Genomic DNA, 26788 nt, shown 5'->3' on the forward strand with positions numbered 1-26788 from the left:
TTTTTCTCTGAAATTACTCAATCAATTTACATGAAATTTTTACATCATTTTCTGCAGCCTGTGTTCTACATAGTAGACCTACGTGTTTAAGAATATCACACACATAACAGTAGGAAACAAACATATATGCATTGAAAAAATTGTAAAAAATGTTTAACAAAGTTCAATATTTTTTTCTGTTTCACTAGGGGTGAAATATTTAACTGAACAGTGCTTTAGAATTTACAATACACATTACTAGATAACTTAAAAAAATACAAGGTATATGAGTGAGGATTGTAGCAAGTAATGTGCACCTGAAGAATGAGGTACACTTAGCAAAGTGGGAAAACAGGTTATCAGTTAGGGCCTTTCTTTTGCACTCAGATACGAAACAAATTAGTTGTCTTTTATACCACTGAATTCAGAATGATTGATTGTATAAGCATGGAAATTTTTATTCCATTCTGAGCACTGGAAGCCTAGAAATATTCAACTAAACTTTTGTATTTAAATTTTTTAATCGCACAGTATCACTACCCAGTTCCCTTAATGTTTTTTCTTTTTCTTTCCAAGTGTCACAAAATTGTTTTGTTTACTTATTATTCTTTATGAATTGATTAGAAGGCCGATCTATCGAACCCTTATTTAGGGCGGCTTTTGTTTGTACAAATTATCTGTCAGGCTTTCGACACTGCTTGTCTTTGTAACTAAATAATTTCCACAAACCAACAAAGAGCATCACCTCATCTTTCACTTACATAAGAAGACAAGAGTCTAGTCAGCCTGAAACTTACTGAACGACTTCCTCATCAATGTGTAATATACAACCCTTGTGTTCACCAGTGGCTTGTACCTGCGTGCCTTACGTGCTCTGATCACCGCATACGGGCTGTGAGCACGTCTGCGCTCTCGTTATATGTTTATTTATTTATTTACCTATTTATTTATTATTCTATTTTATACATAGATATATTCTAAAGATATTGATTATAAAATTGCCAAATTTAACAATATATGTGGGACCATTAGAAGAACACTCCGTAATAAAACTAGGAAAGATACACAGATTAAACTTTATAAAGTTATGGCAATACCAACGGGCTTATATGCGAGTGAAACTTGGACGTTAAAAGAGAAAGATAGAAGTCGACCACAGGCAGCTGAAATGCGATTTCTTCGAAGTGTAGTAGGAGTAACTCGACTGGATCACATCAGGAATGAGGAAATAAGATACAATCTAAAAGTTAACAGTCTGTTAGAAACTGTAGATGAGTATAAACAGAAATGGTGGGAACACGTACAACGCATGAGCCAAGATAGAACCCCGAAAATAATCGCTGACTATGTACCCATTGGAAAAAGAAGTATCGGCCGACCAGCAAAAAGATGGACACAAGAAATAAAGGAGCCGCAACGGGCTTAAAGCCTACAGCTTGAAGCAGAAGAAGAAGAAGATATATTCTAGAAAATAAAATTAATTTGTATTAACGTTGTATCAGGTTCACTTTTTTCAAATGAATTCACAGCTCTTAAATGTCCACTGGCAGGATGAGTTGTCTCAATTTAGGAGACTAGCTTTGGGTAGTCTGAATTTTGGAGGCAAGCCAGTTGACTCGTAGATGACTTGAAACCCTGAGGGCGTTATTTGAAATGGGTGAATGTTATTGTTGTGAAAGCCCGAGTTAAATTTCATCACGGGCACGTGTGTGAATGATATTGCACAGTATATACTCACGATGCGGACCTCTGCTAAAACACCTACGGTTGTAGCGGTCAACAATTTCAATGTGTAACGTGAGAACAATAGCAACATGCCAGCACCACACTGGCAGGTGAAGTTATTGGCTTAGATGACACCGACAAATCGGGTGCAGTGACGAGGTCGAGTGTTACACACAGCTGAGTAGCTATAAAATCGATTTCACACTTCCAGCTTGATAATATAGTCTCTTCCTTTCGGTTAATTAAAAACACTCGCAGCATAACCAATCAATACGATTTCGTAGTGCTTTTATGATAGGCTACCATGTTATTTATCTCGGTTTTTCAACATCTGAAAGTGAAATTAATAAATCAGTTGACGGTATTGTCAGCAAGCGGCTATGATTTGTTCCTTGATACAGTCCGCGTCACCGTTTTTGGCGTGTGAAATAAGCAATGGGAACGTTAAGTGCGAGTGTTTTACATTTACCGCAGTCAGTCTAACAACTGTATTTGGCAAATGTCTGATGTGACGTGTATAGGAAGTGGTACCATTCTCAGCTTCACTAGCAACATGCCCACAAACTGGGCACTATATATCTAGGACACACGCCAAAAACGCTGGCGCCAGCTATAAATGTAGTGTTTTTGTGCTAGATATAGTGACTCTTTCATTCATAGTTTCCTGCCCAAGGTCTTTCACTGCAAATCCAGCATTCTCCAATCTTTCTTATTTTCTGGTTTTTGGTGCTAAGTGGAATGAAGTTGCAGGAGAATGGAGGAAGTTACACAACGCAGAACTGCACGCATTGTAAAAAAAACTGGTCTCATTCTTGACCCAACCATTAGGTTCGATATGAATGAAGATCATCCAAAGCAGATACATGAAGAGAAGCGCGCTGTTTACCTTCCTTGCTGTGATGATCTCAGTCATAAATATAATATTTTAAGGTTGGAATGTCATTGGACTTATGTTTGGTGCGCGAGGAACAATTTCCAAATTTACATTGGAGATCCTCAGAAAATTAAATGTTCCTGAAAAGACTCTTCAGACAATTGCATCAACCATTTTAAAATCTTCACTGAACATTATCAATCACCATTTCTATTCATCTTTATAAATTTCAATGTATATTATTTATTTTCAAGAAAATTTTATCGTTTTGATAGCTACCACATCTTGTCGCAGAATATTATTATTTTTTTAAATTTCATTATGTACTTTTCTAACATTAATTTACATTTTCTTTTTGTTCATTTGAATTGATTAGGATGCCGATATTTTAAATCCAAGATTTGGACGGCTATCATTTCGATATACTGCTTACCTAACATAATTAGGAACATTAAATCCAGACGTTTAAGATGAACAGGGCATTTACCACGTTTGGGCGAATCCAGAAATGCATATGGAGTGTTATGTTGTGGGAGGCCGGAGAGAAAAAGACCTTTGGGGAGTCCGAGACGTAGAATGTTAAATGTTATCTTTTATTTAACGACGCTCGCAACTGCTGAGGTTATATCAGCGTCGCCGGTGTGCCGGAATTTTATCCCCCAGGAGTTCTGTTACATGGCAGTAAATCTACTGACATGAGCTTGTCGCATTTAAGCACACTTAAATGACATCTTCGAGACATCGATGGGAGAATAATATTAAAATGGATTTGAGGGAGACGGGATATGATTGTAGTGACTGGATTAATCTTGGTGAGTATAGGAACCGATGGTGGACTTATGTGAGGACGACAATGAACCTTCGGCGTCTTTAAAAGCCGTTTGTAAGTAAGTAAATTCGCGTTCAGAGGAAATGTTTTGAATTTTAGTCATAGTTTCGATGCACTCCTGTCTTCATTGATCGTTCAGTATTGTATTATTGTATTTGATCATGATTTTCATGACAGTGGGACTGGCTGTAAATAAAATATGTTTCAAGATGATGCAAACGAATAAACAGAGAGAGATATCTTTTAATGTGTATAGTGGACTAATGTTTTGGCAGTGCACTAATTGAGGTCGCTTCGCCATAAAAGGAAGAGCGATTTAAAGACTGTTGATGGTGAGTCATTCCGTGCAAAGTGGTGAATTCGTAGTAATATTTTATACTTTAGAGAAACTTGTGGCCCGCGAATCTAGTACGATGGAATTAGGATATCTCAGGGAATTGCAGATGTTTTACACTGACATATTTACGATTTCATGATGAGGTTTCTCATCGAACATGGTGGAATAATGGTTATCTTTCTTGCGTTGCATATGGAAGGTCCGCGGTTCGATTCCAGGGATCGGTTTTTCGTGGTATCCCAAGTCCCTCCAGGCGATTGATGGGGTAGCACCAATTACAGAAGACCACAATCTGTCTCCTCTCCTAGGTTATTTTACGACGCTTTATCAACATCTAAGGCTATTTAGCGTCTGAATGAGATGAAGGTGATAATGCCGGTAAAATGAATCCAGGGTCCAACACCGAAAGATACACAGCATTTTATCGTATTTTGTTGAGGGAAAACCCCGGAAAAAATCTCAACCAGGTAACTGGACCCGATCGGGAATTCACAGGTGTGGACCTGGCTAAGTTTAATTTTATATTGTAGTAAAATAATGCCTTAATAAGTAATCGTCAAATTCATCAGTATAGAGAAGTTTTTAGCTTGCTAAAACTAATAAAAAATTGCCACAAAAACCAGCTGAAAACAGACACGATAAATGCAATTATGAATACTAAATGTGGTGTTCAGGACTGTGTAAAATTTGAACCCTCAAGGAAACTGTTACAGCAAAACTAGAAATAAGACTGGCATAGTTTAATTTTATATAAAGAGTCCACTGCAAGAATGATGGATGTCATTTGGAATACATTTTGCAGGAGAAGCAATAGAAAGTTTGAAATGCTTAGCGCTCAAAGCTTAACTGAGATTTTCCGATCATTACTGGACAATGACTATCACTGTTAATGCCATATAGCTCTCTATGTACATTCTATATGTCTTAAGCTATGCATTGACAGTCTCGGTTCATTTTCGACAAGAAAGTGACATCCATCATTCTTGCAGTGGACTCTTCATATTGTAGTAAAATAATGCCTTAATAAGCAATTTATTTTTCCATATTCAAAGCTACTCATTTTTTCATTATTACACCTAAAATTACCCTAAAATAACCTTATCCTAGAATTACCCTGTGTATTACAAAATTACCCTAGATTACAGTAATTACCCTAAAAGTGGCAACACTTCACTTGAAGGTTCCTTGTCGTATGTTTACGGCATATAAAAGTACCTAATACAGGTCTCCAAGCAAAATTTAATAATTTAATCTTTACAGTTGCAAACGACGTTAAATAAATAGTACGAAACAGATGTGATGGTTTTGAAGCTTTTTTTATGATGTTTATGATGATTATTTGACGAAAGTAGTTTATAAACTATAATACACTATTCGCTTTGAAGCTACAAATCCAGTTGAACAAGAGTTCGGTTATTGGTAGAGAAGTAGCAATTTGTCTTTTTCTCAGGTAGTTCTGTTGTAAGTTTATTCTGTGTTATCTTTGTTTTAACCTTGCTCGTAGCTGTTCATAAAACGGGTCTCTGGACCGGTCTTTAATCGTTACACTTTATTGCGATAAAATTATCTATTTCCACACATCCTGCCCTGTTAATTATTTCCATTGACATCTCAAACACTGTTTCTTGACCTACTGTTTCATTTTCGATGAAGTTGTCCTTCTGCACCATTGTTGAAATTGTGTTTATTACTCCCACCGGCAAGGATTTTACTCACTGCGATTTAAAGCTCCACTTAACACTTATTCAGTCAAAAGATAAATAAATTCTTACTTTCTTGCAACTGGACTTAACAGATGGAGAAAGTAACTAGGGCAACTATGGCAATGAGAAAACAAAAGACGATTTCGATTTTTTTTTATTCGCACAAGAAACTCGCATGGGAATACAATGTGCGTTTTAACCAGATGAATCTAGATTATTCATAACCTTAACATACATTCCACTTCAACTGTCCGCATAAGAGTTTAAAATGAGTCATTAGACGTTTAACATTCCTGCTCAGTGTCTTAAGCTAATGCCACGGTGCAAGTTTAGTAATATTATTATTTATAATACCGTAAGAGTGTTTAACCAAGGATTCTGCTAGAATGTGAGAGACATCGTGCTACTCTATTGGCGATCTTCAGTAATATACAGGCTGTCCAAAAGAAAAATACGGGGTTAGATTGTGTCGGTACAGCTGCAATTGTTTTAGGCGCGGATAAGTTTGTAGTCTGGCGAAATAAAATGCTACGATTTATTTTTAACTTAGCATTATTTTAGACGTGAATAAGTCTGTAGTCTGGTGAAATAAAATGCTACGATTTATTTTGAACTTAGCATTATTTTAGACGTGAATAAGTCTGTAGTCTGGTGAAATAAAATACTACGATTTATTTTGAACTTAGCATTATTTTAGGCATGAATAAGTCTGTAGTCTGGTGAAATAAAATGCTACAATTTATTTTGAGCTTAGTATTACTTTTTGGCACACGAATCGTATCGTCAGGTTTCTCTTGTACTTTATGACGTCTTTTAATGTCGATATCAAGCACAACAGACTCAGAAATACTGCACTCGCTCGTCCTTTCTGACGTTCGGCTTTAAGATGTGCCTTATAATCAGAGCTAGGAAGTTCGTACCAAAACAATAGTTTTCAGTTGAGTACAGCGAGGAGTATAGATGTCACCCGCGCCTCGCCCTGCTCCCGCTCGCTACAGACGATACACAGTATGTTCACATAAACAACGCATAGTGGCATTCTGTGGAGCTGTGTACAGTTGTGGATAGTTTGAAGAATATTGTTAATTTATATTAATAGTTTAAGTTTCTAACAAAGTGAGCTATTCTGTTATTACTGTATTATTTACGTAATGTTAATATTATGCATGATTACAAAAAACTCATTGTTATTAAGTAATTATGCAAACAGGAATGTGTAACACGTTAATTTTTTTACCCGATTATTCTTCGTTAAATGTTGACGTCTCGTGCTGCTATGCATTCGGTTGCGTTACAGTCCAAGTTTAACATCGGAATTACGATACGAACTTCCTAGCTGTCATTACAATAGAAATGAATTTTTTTTTGAAAACAACTATGGTTTTAATATTACATTATTACTGAAAATGTAATTTTAAGTGTAGTGTAACCATCTAAGTTGTGTCACGTAATTAATTAAGTTGATATGTAATTAATTAAGATGATATGTAATTAAGTTGATATGTAAATAAATTAAGTTAATATGTAAATAATTAAGATGATATGTAATTAAGTTGGGTGATATGTAATTACTTATGTTGGTATAGTTGAGTGAAATAGAAGTACTTATAAGTTAGGTTTACTTTTGATTATTGTAGGCGTTATTATACCATAGTGTTTATATAGTCCTAGGTTTATTGCGTCTATTTATTTATTGTTAAAAGTAAATTTACGTTTATTTTATTTTTTATTGCTGTAATTATTGTATTATTGTAATGGTTTTATTGTAGGGGAGAGTCGGGTAGTATCGGACATCAGGTAATATCGGGCAGTGATGATAGTACCTGATTGACATGGTTACGTTTCTGTGATGTCGCATAGAGAAACGTAACCATGTCATTCAGGTACTACCATATGGTGGTAGATGGAAGAAAAGCACTGTCTGATACTACCCGATGTCCGATACTACCCGACTCTCCCCTATATTATAAAGTTAGGTTTATTTTATTTTATTATTATTATTTTTTATTTTTATTTTATTGCTGTAATTATTGTAGAATTATAATGGTATTATTGTATATTATATATCACTGCCACCGGGTGTATACCCAATATTGTAGAGTTAATAAATAAATAAATAAATAAATAAATAAATAAATAAATAAATAAATACATACTGTACATACATACATACATATCACTGTCACAGGGTGTATACCCAATTGTAGTATTAATACATACATACATACATACATACATACATACATACATACATACATACATACATACATACATACATACATACATACATACATACATACATACATACATGTGCCACATACGAGATACACTATTAGATTCGCAAAGTAGTTGTTCAGCTGATGATAGTATGATTTACTGTATCATATTTGAGGTTTGTTCCAGTAACGTCTTGTGACGTAGAACGAATATTTTCGGAGTACAAATATTGTCTTTTTTGTGAACATAAAAAGAGTATTTCTCTTGATAAAATGAAAATGTTCATTGTTATTTGTTACATTGAGGCTAAAATCATAATTGCGTATTTTGTATGTTAATTTTATATGTATGGGTTAATTTGTTTTAGTTTGGAAGTTACGAAGGTAATAATTACAAATTATTGTTTTTTTTATATTATTAGTTTATTATTTTCTTGTTCCAAGGCTGTGAACGATTGGAGCACGTGTTTGGTTATCACCCGGTTGTACATGCTTCTCGTTCTGGTTCACTGATATTGAGAGATGCGCTATTACTTTTCATTCGGTAGAGATATAGTTACAACGTAACGGTTTTGGTACCAACTTACTAGCTCTGCTTATAATCTCTACAACATGGGCGCCCAAACACTGTCAGAAGAGGGGAGGATGGATTCCCCTCCTCCCATTCATTGCAAGAGAATAACTTGTTTATGCACGCTTTATGTTTAGAAACATCTTCACTAATTTCTTTCTTTCAGTGGTGGAACTACGGGTTGCAATGCTATTCTTGCTTCATGAAAAGACAATGATTGATTTTCTAAATCATATCTCAATTCTTCGATACGCCTTGTTACAGTGTTTTGCGAAAGACTTAGGGCCGTATTCATAGACATTCTTAGCGCGGGCTTCCGGTGGATGATCAGGGAACTAACGTTTTTCGTATTCATAAACCAGTGTTAGCGATATGATATGATATGAATCCTGTACAAGAACCAATCGATAGTCGGGGCTAGTTTAGCACGCTCGTAGCGCGGGTTAGCGAAATGTCTATGAATAGCACCCTTACAGATTTAAACATACCTACTAATTTAGAGTATACTTCCTGCGCTGGTATGTATGTATGTATGTATGTATGTATGTATGTATGTATGTATGTATGTATGTATGTATGTATGTATGTATGTATGTATGTATGTATGTATGTATGTATGTTTGTATTTATTCACACTGCAAATGGGTATATACCCGGTGGCAGTGGTAACTAATTACACTCAATAATGACAATTAATAATAAACACAACTAATAAAAACAATAATTAATAATAATAATAATAATAATAATAATAATAATAATAATAATAATAATAACAATAACAATAATAACAAGGAGCATCCTAAATGAAACATGGTCACTTAAAATAACATTTAAAGTAAATCTAATTTGTATCTTAACCCTAAGTGTGAACTAAGACCCACGAGTGTGACAGGTTCATACCTGCACAAGTACCTTTCGGCACTACACTTATTTGCTGTCAACTCACTCACTGCACTCATTCTACCTGATTTCACTAACACTTCTAACCATTTCACTGTTAAAATACTTTGCACAGCCACTTCACTGACACAAACACACTTCACTTACACAATAGACTTCACTGACACTACACACTTCACTGACACAACACACTTCCTCACTGATAGAAAACTTCAAATAACATGATATCAATTACACCCTTTAAGTAGTATGTATAATATACTACCGTCTATTAGTAAAGTCCTTAAGCCTATTTTTAAATACAGTTTTGGTTATTGGTAAAGCCTTTACTAAGTCTGCAGGTAAAGAATTCCAGTCCCTGATAGTACGATTGAGAAAAGAAACCTTTCCAGAGAAAAGAAAACTTTCCAGAGAAAAGAAAACTTTCATTTTTTTTTTCATTTTATTGGGTTATTTTACGACGCTGTATCAACATCTAGGTTATTTAGCGTCTGAATGATATGAAGGTGATAATGCCGGTGAAATGAGTCCGGGGTCCAGCACCGAAAGTTACCCAGTATTTGCTCGTATTGGGTTGAGGGAAAACCCCGGAAAAAACCTCAACCAGGTAACTTGCCCCCACCAGGATTCGAACCCGGGCCACCTGGTTTCGCGGTCAGACGCGCTGACCGTTACTCCACAGGTGTGAAGAAAACTTTCCAGTATTATGATGGGATTGAAAGATGGGCCAAACCCAAGTGCAAAAGCCTACTCCTACAGGTCTATCATGCTAACTCCAGAGATTAATTTTTACGTGAGCGATAAATGGCAGGTAAATTTTGCCTAGAGCCCAATCGTTCACGACAGGTTCTTTTACGTGCTGTAAATCTGTTAAATGAACTTTCACTTTCGAAGGAACTCGTGCCAACAATTTTTTTCGACTTTAACAACACGTTGGCATACACCGGGTTTGAACGCGCGATCTCCAGATACGATAGCAAGTATCTGCGACAGGAATGACCGACTTTGTAGTTTTTCGGCTAGAGAAAATGAAGTATAGGCGTATCTAAATATATATTCATGCATTACCTGTAATCTGAGGCTCATAAAGATTGGCTCACAATTCAGAAGGAAAGTCCCTGAGCACAGCTTCTGAATAAAGAACCAGAGTTAATAAAGCTTATAAAAGCGCAAGAGAAGGATTTCATTTTGAAAGGAGCCCGCTCGCCGACGAAGGAGCGGTATAACCTTGCGTCCATATCCAGTTCAGGCGTACACTCGACTACAGAAGTCGACGATCCTGCTTTCTGCTGCTTACAGTTCCCGAAGAGTGCTGTCTAACAACGGAGCCTTCCACAACACGTCGAAATTTCCGTTTAAGCTTTTTATACAGGGACATCATTTTATTTTTACTTCAATTTTTATTGTACCTGAGTTTTTGAATGTACTTCACTCCCACCCCTTCTACTAATGAAGTTCAACCGTCTTCCACACAGATCCAAGACCGCATATACAGTCATAGTAGCCTTACCGTCACAGTACGTTCCAAAAAATATGTTCGCGTTTTCCAATGACGAAAGAGCTTTCAATATTGCATCATTTTCGCAAAGGTACTGTCGCCCATTTGCCTACGTCGCATTCCGGTTTTCCCCACCAGCTTCTATTCGCCTCTCGGTAAAGGCTAGTGGCTGGGCTGTCTTAGCTCTTTTCTGAGAACATTAATTTCTGTTAGGAATTGGACATATACGTAATATTATACCCATACAACTGTTTAAAATAACTTAAATAAAAGGGCCTCGTTAAGTAATTAACTGTCACGTGATTTCCCTTCTTTCTACGATCCTGCGACATAATCACTTGGACGGACAGTAGATAGCATGTCTGAGTAATTTTATCTTTTCGGATCGAGCAGAAGTGAAGATTGAATTTACAGTACGTAAGGTACCCTTTTATAGATTAGGTACAGAATTATATTTCAACATGAGTTAGGCCTACTAGTACGAAGGACGAAACTGGTAATTGGAATTACATACATTAATCGAAATGAACCGCCACCATTTTGAAAAATGTGTTTAAATATCCATATTATGATTATTTTTCAATTTAACTTCATTCTCTATAGTGTACGCTAATGAGCTATAGACACTTTAATATACACTGCATAATGAATACGTCCGCATGGACAGCTCAGTTCGTGAGTAAAAACACTCAGTGTTAATACTGTGCTGTATTCTGATTAAACAAAAACCTAATGAAAATTATCAAACTCAAAAGCGTGATATTTCCTAGTTTACATAAATGGATTGATTACTTTTCTTCCCTCCTGTACCTAGTAAAGTGATTTATTTGTATATTACGCCATCGAACTGCAGTCATGGAAGGGGTTAGCAACCGTTGATTCAAAGGTATAGGCAGGTTAATATCAGAAATGTTAGTAAAAATAAAATGATGTCCCTGTACAAGGAGATACTGCAAAGGAAAAATACCTATGAAAATGTATCTGCTAATATAAACTATCAAGCAATCCGTGGCGCGGACAGCCCATGAAGGGCAGGACAGCATGCTGCTAACCTCACGTCCAGATGCCGAAGCAGAGGTGAATGATCATCCAACCAACAGTTCTTGTTGCTTTTTTTATATATTAATGGTACCGAAGTAAAATAATGCCAAGAAATGTAAGGAGTTCAGGACTACCTGTCTAATATCCCACTCGGCGAAGATTCTCTTGCGAATACTGAATCGACGTTTATATTCTAAGATGGAAGAACGGTTTGAAGAAGAGTAGTTTGGCTTCAGGAAGGGAAAAGGTACGAGACATGCAATTGGACTGCTGCGGACAATCGGTGAAAGATACCTAGAGAAGAATAAAGAAGTGTACGTAGTTTTTGTGGACTTAGAAAAGGCTTTTGACAGGCTTTGTTAGGCCCAGTGTGTGTGTATATATATATGTATATATATGTATGTATGTAGATAGATAGATGGATTTATTGACTAATATTATACATACAGGGACATCATTTTATTTTTACTTGCATTTTTATTGTACCTGCATTTCTGAATGTACGTCACTTCCACCCCTTCACTAATGTCCTTGCTCCCGTCAGACACACAAACTTACGGCTGCTGTAGCATTCGAAGTCTTCAAGCAGTGAAGTAAACACTGCCGTGTATAGTGTGTTTCAGAAATATGGTTGCGTTTTCTATAGAAGAAAGAACCTATATTAATAATATCGTACTAAAAAATTATATTCAAGAAACGATAAATTCAATTTCAGAGAATATGCTTCAAAATGTTTTTAGTAATATGCGTAAAGAATTGAAGCCTGCATTGTAATGAACGGCAACCATTTTCAGCAACTTGTTTAAACATTCAGATTAGCTTATTTTGAATTGAGGTGGCTAGAAGCAAAGGAACGCTAGTGACATTTGTAATAACATGAGTTAAGTGGATCCAGTGTAAGTGTATCTACAATTTTAGTGGCAAAGGGATATTTTAATCGCATCACATATTAAAATTTAAATAAAAATTTCACTGATTTTACGAAAGCTTAAATATTTAAACCCCACTTTCTCAAAAGTAACTTAAGTGCACTTACAGCCCTTTACTTATGACCCCCTCAATTTAAGTGCACTTTCTATATTGTATGTTAACATCAATAATTAATATGCTAAATAAAGTAGACATTACATAACGAACATAGCCACCTGAAAAGTTGAGTTTTTGAAAAAAAAAAAATGTTACTACTCTACTGTATTTTGATAAATTCCGTAAAAGTGGTGATCAAACTGAAAATCGTAATATCGTATTTCCCTACAACATAAATGGATACACTACTTTTCTCTCCTCCTATACCTAGTAAAATGATTTGTTTACATATTGCACTAGTAACATAAAACTCCTGTAATGGAAGGGGGTAACAGTGTTTCCGAGTATAGCCAGGTTAATGTTAAAAATGTTGGTAAAAATAAAGTGATGTCCCTGTACAAATTTTATATTATCATAGTTTTGTCTAAAATCCAATGCACGGGTCTTCTGACCGTACGTGCTTTGTACCCAAAACAAGTCCAACTTTGTAGGTTCTCCCCCCACCTATAATTACATCCAACTACTCTCTCAAAGAACACACCTATAATTACATCCAACTACTCTCTCAAAGAACACACATATTAAAAATGGAAATGACACAATAAAACACATTATATAATATATCCTAACCTAAAAGACATAAAAGTGTACAGTTGGGTGGATACTATTATCCCTTCCTCAGTTCGCGTCGCAAACTTCGACAGCTGCAGCTCTAATCTTCCTCGCCTTCAAGAGGAACAATCCAGTCTTTTGTTCCCATTCTCTATTCCCCATGACGTCAAGACATGCAAGCGAACTCCTACTCTGACTTAGCATCGAGGGTGGTAAATATTTTCTCCGCACCTGTTCCACTTCGACACATAGTAATAAAATATGCATATAGGAATCCTTTTCTTTACAAAGCGGAAAAAGACGTTCCCCTTCTTCGTTGACAATTTTATTACCCTTCCATGCCCCCAATCTGTATGTATGTATGTATGTATGTATGTATGTATGTATGTATGTATGTATGTATGTATGTATGTAGTTATGTAGTCCACACCTGTGGAGTAATGGTCAGCGCGTCTGGTCGCGAAACCAGGTGGCCCGGGTTCGAATCCCGGTCGGGGTACGTTACCTGGTTGAGGTTTTTCCGGGGTTTTCCCTCAACCCAATACGAGCAAATGCTCGGTAACTTTCGGTGCTGGACCCCGGACTCATTTAACCGGCATTATCACCATTTCATTCAGACGCTAAATAAATAACCTAGATGTTGATACAGCGTCGTACAATAACCCAATAAAATAAATAAAAAAAATGTATGTATGTGTATATATATTTTTTATTTTAGTTGGTTATTTAACGACGCTGTATCAACTTTGAGAAGCTCTTATCATCCAGTCTGCTGTCCAAAAATCTGAAAGTTAGAATTTATAAAACAGTTATATTACCGGTTGTTCTGTATGGTTGTGAAACTTGGACTCTCACTCTGAGAGAGGAACATAGGTTAAGAGTGTTTGAGAATAAGGTGCTTATGAAAATATTTGGGGCTAAGCGGGATGAAGTTACAGGAGAATGGAGAAAGTTACACAACGCGGAACTGCACGCATTGTATTCTTCACCTGACATAATTAGGAACATTAAATCCAGACGTTTGAGATGGGCAGGGCATATAGCACGTATGGGCGAATCCAGAAATGCATATAGAGTGTTAGTTGGGAGACCGGAGGGAAAAAGATCTTTAGGGAGGCCGAGACGTAGATGGGAGGATAATATTAAAATGGATTTGAGGGAGGTGGGATATGATGATAGAGACTGGATTAATCTTGCTCAGGACAGGGACCGATGGCGGGCTTATGTGAGGGCGGCAATGAACCTTCGGGTTCCTTAAAAGCCATTTGTAAGTAAGTAAGTATCAACTATTAGGTTATTTAGCGTCGATGAGATTATATATATCCTTTCTTTCTGTATGCTATATATAATATGTCTGATTTCTACTTACTTGTTGTTTACATTTTATTAATATTATGGTAGGCCTATTCAGTTTTGTGTGTAAAATTGTGGTGTACTTTGACATATGTCAAAATATATGTCATCTCACTACATCTCGCCAAAATATTGTAAAAAATTTCACAAAATTGTAAAAATTGTAGAAAATTATTAAATTGTAAAACTGTAACAATTTGTAAAAATTGTAATTGTAATATTGTACAACTTTTACTTGTTCCACAACATAAAGCTTCATTACTCATGTAAGATCTATGGAATAAAATGAATGAATGAATGAATGAATGAATGAATGAATGAATGAATGAATGAATGAATGAATGAATGAATGAATGAATGAATGAATATGTCGAACATGGAGTAAGGCCACTGAGGGAAAGTACCAAAGGGGAAAGATTCGATCCGGTGGTTCGGATTGAGACTCGGTGTAGCTCAGTGGCTAGAGCACCCAGTGCGTAGAACTGGGGATCCCGGTATCGATCCCTGGTGCCGTAACGAATTTTTCTCCATTAATAACCAAACTCCATACACTGTAGTAAAAGATTTGACACATCCAGTTTCTCTTCGTGAGCGACAAGTAGAAAATTGTTGTTATATTATGGAACGAAACATTCTGAGCTGTAATTCAAACTCATTTCTTTGCCCCTCATAGCTTGTACCGGTAGCTAAAGGTTTGCAGTTTACTTGTTTTTTTTTTTTACAGCATTTACCTGTTCGTAGACTTTCAAAGGGGATTACGGTGTGATGTTTTGTGATATTTTCTTGTTAGTTTAATGGTTTTCATTGTATGTTTTTTTATATTTGTGTGAATGTGAGAATATTCTCACGTTCTCGTCTCATTGTTCCGCTTCACTTCTTCTGCAAATCGTAAACATGGTTTCGGTGGAATGAACTGATGAGGAAATCAGTTGCCATATGAATGGGTATCGTTTAATGAACTGTTTTTGTAAGTAAACACACTTCCTTTTCAACAGAGTATATTTTTATTTGAAACAACAACTTTGAGTGACAAACATTACAAACTTTTCCTTGTCTGGAACAAAAAGACTAGGATACTTCTTTCTTTCCATTAAAAATAGTAATATTAAAATTATCTCTTCTTTTGCTAATAATTACAGTGAATATTTTCCATTATCCATTTTCATTCATAGTGTTCTCCCCAAGGGCAGGTGTTTCACTGCAAACTCAGCATTCTACAGTATTTCCTATTTTCTGCCTTCCTCTTTGTCTCCTCATATGACCCATATATCTTAATGTCGTCTATCATCTGATATCTTCTTATACTCCGAACTCTTCTCCCGTTCACCATTCCTTCCAGTGCATCCTTCAGTAGGCAGTTTCTTCTCAGCCAGTGACCCAAACAATTGCTTTTCTTCTTTCTGATCAGTTTCAGCATCATTCTTTCTTCCCCCACTCTTTCCAACACAGCTTAGTTTCTTATTCTGTCTATCCATTTCACACGCTCCATCCTTCTCCATATCCACATTTCAAATGCTTCTAGTCGTTTCTTTTCACTTAGTCGTAATATCCATGTTTCTGCCTCCATAAAATGCTACACTTCACCCAAAGCACTCCATTAGTCTCTTCTTTAGTTCTTTCTCCAGAGGTCCACAGGAGATGATCCTTTTTCTATTAAAAGCTTTCTTTGCCTTTGGTATTCTCCTTTTGACTTTCTGATAGCAACTTATGTTACTGCTTATAGTACACCGCAAGTATTTGAAGTTGTCCACTTGCTCTGCTGCCTCATTTACTGTAGAATTCGCAAGTTTACCTTCTTTACTTTTCTTCCTATGACCATGGCCTTCGTCTTATTTGCATTTATCTTCATCCCATACTGCACTATCATTTCCTCTTCTGCCAACAACGCCATATGATCAGCAAATCTGATACACTTTCTTCTTCTTCCTCCTACATCACTCCTTCCATGTTCTGAAAATAGTTCTTCACTAAATCCTTCAAGTAGATGTTGAACAGGGTAGGTGATAAAGGGTATCCTCGTCGTACTCCTCTCCCTATTTCACTTTCTTCTGATATATCTGCAGTGCTTGGGAAAAGTGACATAAGTCAGTTTCCACAAACCTTTTTTGATAATTTATTGACAACTTACGGAACATCTGCTCGTTTGGAAAAAAATACAATAAGTATTTCTCCCATTACAATAATTCATACAGAAAAAAATCAAATCGACACAAACCAGTATAAGTTGTCAATAAATTATCAAAAAAGGTTTGTGGAAACTGACTTGTGTCACTTTTCCCAAGCACTGCAGATTTCTTCTCCTATCCTGACTTTGACTCGTTTCATATAAAGGTTACTGAACAGCCTCCTCTCTTTTCAATACACGCCAGTTTTCTTCAGGATCCCCGTCAGTTTATTCTAGTTCACTCTGTCAAACCCCTTTTCTAGTTCCACAAATACCACATACACTTCTTTATTCTTCTCCAAGTATCTTTCATCTCCATTATTATAGACATTTTAATCCCAGAATGATACACCGAATCCCTTATATGTCATGGGCAGAAAAAGAATAAAAGATTTTCACTTGTACGTATTCTTTGTTCTAGGAGGATCTGCTTTCCTCATCTATTCTCGGTCGATGCTGCAGCACCATCTCGTGATATCTTCTCCATCTTCTTCACAGAATCAACAGGTACGTCATATTTTGTACAAATGTTTCTTCCCTGGAGCATCTGGAGAGATCATTTATATCTCCGTCCTTTCACTTTCAGTACATTTTAAACAGATATCTCTTTATTGGGGTTATATGTAGTTTTGTGACTGTAGATTACGGATAGCACCGAAATAAAGGAATTTCTCTGTAGCTAGCAGTTATATGTAGATGACGTGGAATAATCACAAATACTTGTTCAGGTTAGACAAGACTCAATCGTAAGAATGGATTTTATTTCACTGCATTCCTAGTAATTAACACAAAGCCTTAGAATATTCGTTTTACAAGTACTAAAAATGTTTAAATATTACTTTTTTTCTCTAGTGTTCAATTAACAATGGTAGAGAAATAAAACTGGCCTTAAAAAACTTTGCACTTTAATCTTATCTCAACCCAAACAAGTTTTATGTTCATAGTAGTCTTTTGGGTATTCCATAGCGTTATGAAACTTAATATCTCCAACTTTTCAGAAATACATACAAGTTTCATCATTGGGATAAAATATGTGCAACTTGAAGAGTCACCCTTATTTGGTTGGGAGCGTTATTTTCGGCTAACTCCAAACAGCTGAGCACCAATATTGATTGATTGATTCAATGAGGGAGAAAGGAGGATATGTGTGCTAAAATATATAGTATAACATAATATTGTTTTATTTGAAGTTCAGTCTAATTGACATATCACAAGTTTAAAATCAATGACATTTACATATGTAAATGATCATTGTGTATTATGAAAATTAAAGAAAACGTTTTCGCCCTTCGGGCACCATGAGGCATTTTGCATAAAATATCTTGTACATTTTTAAGTGTTTGTTGTGGAATGTGTACAAACTGATTAAACACATCTTTATATAATAATAAAACAACTATTTTATGATTGACTTATGATGAATAACAATCTAAAATATAAAATACAGGTATAAAATTTAATATATGTAATAAAATCGTGGCTGAACTCTTGGTCTTATGTTTAAATTATAACATTATAAAATTGCAAACATGATAAAAATCATTTGATTCCTCTTTAAACTTCATAATAGCTTCATTAGTTGGATGTTTTACTGTGAGCCTTGGTCTCAATGTTTCATCACTCGTTTTTATGGTGGGATCATTCTGAAATATATATTAATTATTATGTGAGTAATTTGTTCAATGAAAAATCTTATATAAATGCAAATTATAGAAATTCTTTCCGGAATACTCACATATTAAGAACGTGTGTACTGCACTGGGTTATCTGTGTTAGCATTTACATGAAACAATTTTGTGGAATTTTTTAATTTTCATAATACACTATGGTCATTCACATATGTAAATTTCATTGATTTTAAACTTGTGATATGTCAATTAGATTGAACTTCAAATAAAACAATATTATGTTATATTATATTGTCCACACCTGTGGAGTAACGGTCAGCGCGTCTGGCCGCGAAACCAGGTGGCCCGGGTTCGATTCCCGGTCGGGGCAAGTTACTTGGTTGAGGTTTTTTCCGGGGTTTTCCCTCAACCCAATATGAGCAAATGCTGGGTAACTTTCGGTGCTGGACCCCGAACTCATTTCACCGGCATTATCCCTTCATCTCATTCAGACGCTAAATAACCAAAGATGTTGATAAAGCGTCGTAAAATAACCTAATAAAATAAAATAAAAAAGTTATATTATATTATGTTATATTATATTATATTATATTATATTATATTATATTATATTATATTGACTATCTGAATATCTTTGTCATCATGCTTTCTAAGATAAAATATATAGCCTACAGAATTCTTAATTTTCTCATGAAATTTGGGGAGCTACGATAGGTAGCGAAATCCGGTTGCGAATGCCAGATATAACGGCTGGGGGGGATCATCGTGCTAACCACACGATACCTCCATTCTGGTTGGATGATCGTCCACCTCTGCTTCGACATGTGGGCGTGAGGCCAGCAGCCGGCTGGTTGGTCTAGGCCCTCCAGGGGCTGTGGCGCCACGGATTATTATTATTATTATTATTATTATTATTATTATTATTATTATTATTATTATTATTATTATTATTACAGAATTCTTGGCGCGTTGAATGCTCTTACCATCTGAGCTATGTCGATACCCGATCCACAGTGCCGGCCAAACTCTCCTCTTTTGTCCTTTCGCCCAGTTGAAGGGTAGGCTCTTGAGACGTGGCGTAATGTATTGGCGGCTTCCGTGGCCGATTCAGGCTGTGATCTTCTGATGTTCTTTGTGGGGTGTTTGTCCCGGGTTCGATTCCCAGTGCCGGAACGAATTTTTCTCCAGTAATAAGAATTCTGTAGGCAATATCTTTCAGCTCACATTTCCTCCTTTCTTCCTTGTTGTTGTTATTGTTGTTGTTTAGTCCACTATCCGAAGACAGGTTAGAACCTCATAAGTGATACCGACACGAAGAAGTTTTACTCACCCGATTGAGGATTGGCCACTGTCGTCTTACACATGGCCATCTCTTATGTGGCGAACCTCAGCTGGAGTGTGAGATATGCCGTGTTCCACTGACCGTGGAACATTTTTTATTGCATTGCAGAAAATATGACCTTGTCCATAGGCAATGTGGCATTCGGCCGACTCTACGTGACGCTCTTGGAAATGATTTTAATTGTACAAATGCAGTTCTGAGATCTTTATCGAATACAGGACTTGACAGGGTGATTTAGTTTTTATTGACCCTTTTTATTTATACTCCGGACCTTTTACATCCGGAGGTTACATTTGTTATTTAGTATATGTTTTTAACAAACTTGACATTCGTACCTTTTGCATCCGAGTATTTTAGAAATGCGCCAGATAAGTTATTTCTGGTGGCATTTGTTTTATTTTATTGTTTCTGAGATTTTTATCGAATACAGAACTTGACAGGGTGATGTAGTTTTTTATTCACCCGTTTACTTATCCTCCGGATCCTTTACATCCGGAGGTTACATTTGTTATTTAGTATATATTTTTAACAAACTTGACATTCGTACCTTTTACATCCGAGTATTTTAGAAATGCGCCAGATAAGTTATTTCTGGTGGCATTTGTTTTATTATTTTATTGTTTCTGAGATTTTTATCGAATACAGAACTTGACAGGGTGATGTAGCTTTTTATTCACCCGTTTTACTTATCCTCCGGATCCTTTACATCTGGAGGTTACATTTGTTATTTAGTATATATTTTTAACAAACTTGACATTCGTACCTTTTACATCCGAGTATTTTAGAAATGCGCCAGATAAGTTATTTCTAATGGCATTTGTTTTATTATTTTATTGTTTCTGAGATTTTTTATCGAATACAGGATTTGACAGGGTGATGTAGTTCTTTATTCACCCGTTTTACTTATCCTCCGGATCCTTTACATCCGGAGGTTGCATTTGTTATTTTTATATTTTTGACAAACTTGAAATTCGTACCTTTTACATCCGAGTATTTTAGAAATGCGCCAGATAAGTTATTTCTAATGGCATTTGTTTTATTATTTTTTGTTTCTGAGATTTTTATCGAATACAGGACTTGACAGGATGATGTAGTTCTTTATTGACCCGTTCTACTTATCCTCCGGATCCTTTACATCCGGAGGTTGCATTTGTTATTTTTATGTTTCTGACAAACTTGAAATTCGTACCTTTTACATCCGAGTATTTTAGAAATGCGCCAGATAAGTTATTTCTAATGGCATTTGTTTTATTATTTTATTGTTTCTTTTTAAATATTAGGTAGGGTCTGAGAACTGTTCACTTTTATGATTTTTGTGCATCACCTTGTTGAAACTGAATTTGTGTCCCTCGTTTTAACCGTGACAACGCTTTTTAGTTCTTTTAAGCATTTTGATTATTGTATTGTGTTTGTGTTTTGTGAAGGATTTTAGATAAGGGCGCAGATAGCCATAGTAGCTGACGCGCCCTTTTTAAACCCCACTAACTAACATAAGTGATACAATTAAAACATCACTCATGAAGCAACTAAGCAATATCGTCCTTTTTTTTCTCGAAAAAGACATGATAGTGGGTGTTGGCGAAAAAAATCCTTATTCAAAACCTTTACAAAGAATCGATTAATGGTACTTCAATTCTCCGGGACAAACTGGAAATAGTGACTAACGGGGTCAACTTTGAATTTTCAAATTAGAACTTTGGTCCTGTAAAGTATCTTTAGATAGAAATTTTTACAATCAAAGAAAAAAAGAAAAACTGTAAATATTGTATCTCAGTTTTGGCTATGAAACAGCTATGTAAGGGTAGCTTGGCCACCCCGCTCTTCTGACTTATCTCGAAGTGACTTTTTGGGGGGGGGCGATTTAAAGACATCTACCAGGTACGTCCAACAATAAGGAAAGAAAATACAAGACCAGCAGTGCTGAAGTCCTCCTAGCTTGGTAGGAGAATAACACCAACTTGATGTAGATGTAAATTTCTGTCCACGTTTGTCTTGGTTACATTTCAAAAAGAAATGATATTGGATATTCGACGCATATCATATCCGGCGAACGTGGAGACCATTCTATGACAGCATTTTCCAAAAGCTACTGCTCTCTGGGAGGCTCAAATTCCTTATGGAAAAGCTCATCTCGCTGTGGGCAAATGACGACCATAAAATTAAAGCTATAGATAATCGGAAAGGAGGTGTACGGACATACAACCTGGACCATTCAGAGATACATAGAGATGTACTAGAAGTCCAATTGTGTGATAGTTGAACACGGCCCAGATTATTCGAGCCTTTCCCATACTGGACAGTTCTTGTTAACACGAGTCCATCACTTAGTGCTGTTTTACCCAGATCGCACCTTTCTGTCTGTTTGAAATTACTGTAAACGGGATTCAGCGACCCAGAAGACTTGTCGTCAATCATTCAAGGTCCAGTGCCGATGTCCTTTCGCCCAGTTGAAGAGTAGGCTCTTGAGATGTGGCGTTAACAGTAGAAATGTAATGGATTGGCGGCTTCCGTGACCGATTGAGGCTGTGATCTTCTGATGTTCTTTGTGGGTGTTTTGTAACACTTCCCTATTTGTGTCATTGTCATTCTCCTACTAGTTGGTTGCAAACAGATTTCGACGGCCAGGGTTATACCTACAAAGTGCATAGGCCTACTCACTATGAAATCTTGATACTATCGAAAGGCACTGTACGGTTTCTGTACCCTCTCCGACATGTGTGAACCAAGTATAGTCACATACTGTAATCTCTCTTTCGTATAACCTGTTATAATAGGTGCGTTCATTACTTTGCCAGTCGACGAGTCTTACTATTAGTACAAAGAACGCCGCTCTTGTGGTCGTCTATGAAGTCAAGAGGCGGAAAACTGTTTGGAGTACGTCAAGCTATTCTCTCATCTTGCCCATAAGCCTGGCTAGCGTTGGGTTCATGCATCAGCGAGAGACAGCCTCGCATTTCTCCTAACATAGATAAGCTTCTGTGTACTCATTGTAATTTTCTTTACACTCGCTATAAAAATTATATACCATTTTACTAGAAGGATGATATAGCATATCCAGCATATAATATTCTTTATTCCTCTCTTACAAAGGATATTTAGATCACTTTTAAGGGGACAAGTGTGTGATTTTTAAAACTTCTAGAATTTTTGTCCAAAATTTATGAATTTTAAACTACATAAACATGCCCACAATACTACCATCTGTACAAAATTTGGTAAATAAGCTAATCTCACAAGAATATAATGTATGTATATGTAATGTATATGTTATTTATGTATATGTACGTATGTATAAATGTACACTAAAAAGACTTCTTGCGACAAAATTTTTAGTTCATATTGACTCCAATTCTCTGCGGGCTAAAGCAAGGGGATGTACTATCACATTTACTTTTTAACTTAGGTCTAGGATATGCCATTAGGAAAGTTGAACCCAAGAGTTTGAACTTAAGCTGAGAGGATTCGATCCGACATCGGGATGGGAATCCGGCGTGGTTTAATGGATAAAGCGTCAGCACGTAGAGCGGGTTCAAATCCCTGTGCCGGAGAGAAGTTTTCTCTGTTCCACTCTTCCATCATCATATGATGACGCAGAATTTCTGCACTGAAATATATATGTACTTCGGTACATCGTAATATAATAATATGTGATAGAAAGAAACTGATTTTTTCACTGAATTGAGTACCCAAAAATGAGGTTAATCCACTCATTTAAACACCAGATACACGAAAAAAAAGTTTCAATTTGTCGACTGATGTTATTAAATCAGTAAAATCGTCTCTCTTTGGTTGAGCTAGGCAAACAAATATGTTACCTTCATCATGAACGTAAAATTAAGTGCTGGAAGCTCCTATTCAAAATCGAACACGGGATGGATGTAAGACAACAACACAGGACTAACACTCGAAACGGACACACAGTCTGCACTCAGGGATAAATCTATGCTCCCCTTCCATGAGTCGATCCCGGGTCCCTTGAACTTGTAGCTAACATAGCTACCGCTTGATCTGCATTGGTGAACGTCGGATATTTCGTATTAATTGAAAAAAAAAACACTATGAGAAAGACATAATCCGATATTGAGTATAATGCTTTGATGGATGGTAGCATTACGTGTCGCCACGAAACAATTCCTCACGCTCCTGAATACTGATACGTCATATTTCATAAGCCAGAGCCTCCTGCTGTGCCATCGTTATCTGTGTGATACAGTTTTTCTCAAGAAGAGGCGTTTAACAGAGAATCATTAATTATTTCCAGGATGGAAGAGTGGTCCCATGAAATTTTAAACATGCTGGTGGGGATTTTTAAGTGCAGAATTCTCGAGTTCATATTTCATTCTGCGGCCATAAACTCGCTGGAGTGGATGAGATCAGAAAATGAGATATTTTTATGTCCGTTTACACTGAAAGAAAGAAAGAAGAATAGTGACGAAACTGAATTCTGTTTTGGCTATATCAGCGCTTCATCAAATGTAACAAATTGAATATCTTAATTAGGGTTATTAGTGTTTATCCTCACCGCCACCATAACCATCAATATCACCGTCATCATCTTGTCGTTATCATTATCGACATCGGTCCACACCTGTGAAGTAACGGTTAGCACGTCTGGCCGCGAAACCAGGTGGCCCGGGTTCGATTCCCGGTCGGGGCAAGTTACCTGGTTGAGGTTTTTTCCGGGGTTTTCCCTCAACCCAACATGAGCAAATGCTGGGTAACTTTCGGTGTTGGACCCCGACTCATTTCACCGGCATTATCACCTTCAGCTCATTCAGACTCTAAATAACCTAAGATGTTGATAAAGCGTCGTAAAATAACCTACTTGTCGACATCGTCATCATCATAACAAAATATTAAATTCGATAGTTCACGATAGAGAAAACAATACAAATCGAAAGAGAAAAGAAAGAAAGAATGAATGATTGATTGTACGAATAAATGAAAAGAAAGAAAGAAAGAAAGATTAAGGAAATAATGAATGGAAGAACGAAAATGGACAGAGTGAAGAAAAATGAGAAAGAAATGGAACACGGAAGAAAAATAAGGAAATAACGAAAGTAATAAGAGATAGAAATGAAAAGTGAAGGAAAGAGAAATATAGGAAAATATAAATAAAAAGACAGCTACGACAAAGAACAAATGCTGAGACAAAAAAAAACTAAGAAGAAGGGAAGCAAGAAAGAAAAGAAGTAAGAAATGAGCCGTTAAGAGCAGAAGTGGTGTAAGTCAAAAATGGGTAATGAGGGTTAAAGTAAATATCCTGTAAAATACAGCGCAAATTAGCAATTAATATTGAATTTATTTAAACTATTAGTAGTCAGTGGATAGCACGAAGGACATATTAATTGCTACTTTGCGCTGAATTTTACAGAATTTTTACTTTAAACCTAATCACCCAATTTTGACTTACACCACTTCTGCCCTGAACGGCTCAAATAACAATAGAAAGAAATAAGCAAATAAAAATAGTTTTTTTTTTCATTTCATACATCTTACATTACCATTGAAGCTTTAAGATGTGGAACAAGTCAAAATTTTATAAGATTACAATTTTTGTCGAGATGAAGTGAGGTCAGGCCGAGGATTCGCTATAGATTACCTGGCACAGTCCGCATTTCACGAGAAGATCCGAGCAAGGAATGCGAGTTTTTCCCCCACTCTTATAATCTATCTCCGACACTGAACCGGCCGGCCATTGACTGAGCCTTGTTTGTCCCAGCCGGCCAATGATACCACTCCCATCCACCTGCTCCTTCAGGAACGCTGAATTACTAGCTTACTCTCTCCTCTTACCCCGCAAGGACCATACTCCCCTCGCAGGGATCCTCTCGTGAAATTTACCTCTATGATTCGGGAAAACCTCGGGAAAAACCCAATCAGGCAATCAGACCAAACGGGTATCTAACCAAAGTTCGAACGCAGCTCCGGATCAGCAGGCTAGCGTGTCTGCCGACTGAGCTACATTATTGGCTCTACAAAAAAAAAAAATACAATACATAGCAATCAGATGATTAAATTTACAAATCAAAACTATTATTTATCAGTTGAGCTATAAAATATAATACATAGCAAGTAAGTTAATTCAGTTTGAAAGCATAAACAATTCAATCAGTTTAGATATATAAAAATTGGTAATAACTTACTTATGCAAATTACTTCAAATTACAAGTACAGGGTGCGGCATTTAACGTTTCCCATTTTAAGCTGGCGATTCTGTTCACATTGTTGGTAAAACATGTTTGCAAACACAGGGATTCGGTGTAGCAAAGCCTTGGATTTAGTTAGCCACATCCCAACACAGGGATTCGGTGTAGCAAAGCCTTTAGTTAACCATGGAACGTTGGCCGGTGCAACAGCGCATTTTCCGTGTTGAACAGTTTGTTTCAGCCAAGTCAATTGTTGCTATCCAGCGCGAGTTTAGGCGGATTTTTGGTGATAATCAACTTGGAGTTGCACCATCACGAAAAATAATCAGTGTGCGGGTGCGTCAGTGGCGTGAAACGGGATCGGTTCAAAACAAAGCTCGAGTTCGTCAGAAAACGGCGCGGACTCCTGATAATGTCGAACGTGTGAGAACGGCTCTGCAGAGAAGTCCCTATCGTTCCGTGCGGCGTAACTGGAACATTCAGCGCCTGTGGTTTCAACAGGATGGAGCCACATCCCATACAGCACGTGTTTCAATGAACACACTCGTGCTGCTTTCCCTGGGCGACTTATCTCCAGATTAGGTGACATTCAGTGGCCCTCTGTTTCCCCTGATCTCACTGCACCAGACTTCTTTTTGTGGGGGTATCTTAAGAGTAAGGTCTACGGTCGTATCCTTCATGACATCGAGGACCTTAAAACCGCGATTCGTGAAGAAATTGCTGATGTTACACCTGAAACATTGCGGCGAGTAATGGCCGGTATGCAGGGAAGATTGCAACAATGCATTGACGCCAATGGAGGACATCTTAAAGACATTATTTTCAAAACATAAGATGT

At 36.6% G+C, this 26788-nt stretch overlaps 1 protein-coding gene across 2 annotated transcripts in view; it reads left to right on the forward strand.

Moving 5' to 3' along the window:
* The window catches only part of tws (protein phosphatase 2 regulatory subunit tws), an 860194-nt gene that overhangs the window by 442268 nt on the left and 391138 nt on the right, over nucleotides 1-26788 (forward strand). For both annotated transcript variants that reach the window (XM_069839362.1, XM_069839363.1), the window contains exon 3: nucleotides 17253-17338. The gene's annotated coding sequence lies outside the window, so the exon portion shown is untranslated. The remainder of the gene's footprint in view (nucleotides 1-17252; nucleotides 17339-26788) is intronic.

The sequence above is a fragment of the Periplaneta americana genome, chromosome 11 (assembly GCF_040183065.1).
Source record: "Periplaneta americana isolate PAMFEO1 chromosome 11, P.americana_PAMFEO1_priV1, whole genome shotgun sequence".
NCBI classification, from domain to species: domain Eukaryota; kingdom Metazoa; phylum Arthropoda; class Insecta; order Blattodea; family Blattidae; genus Periplaneta; species Periplaneta americana.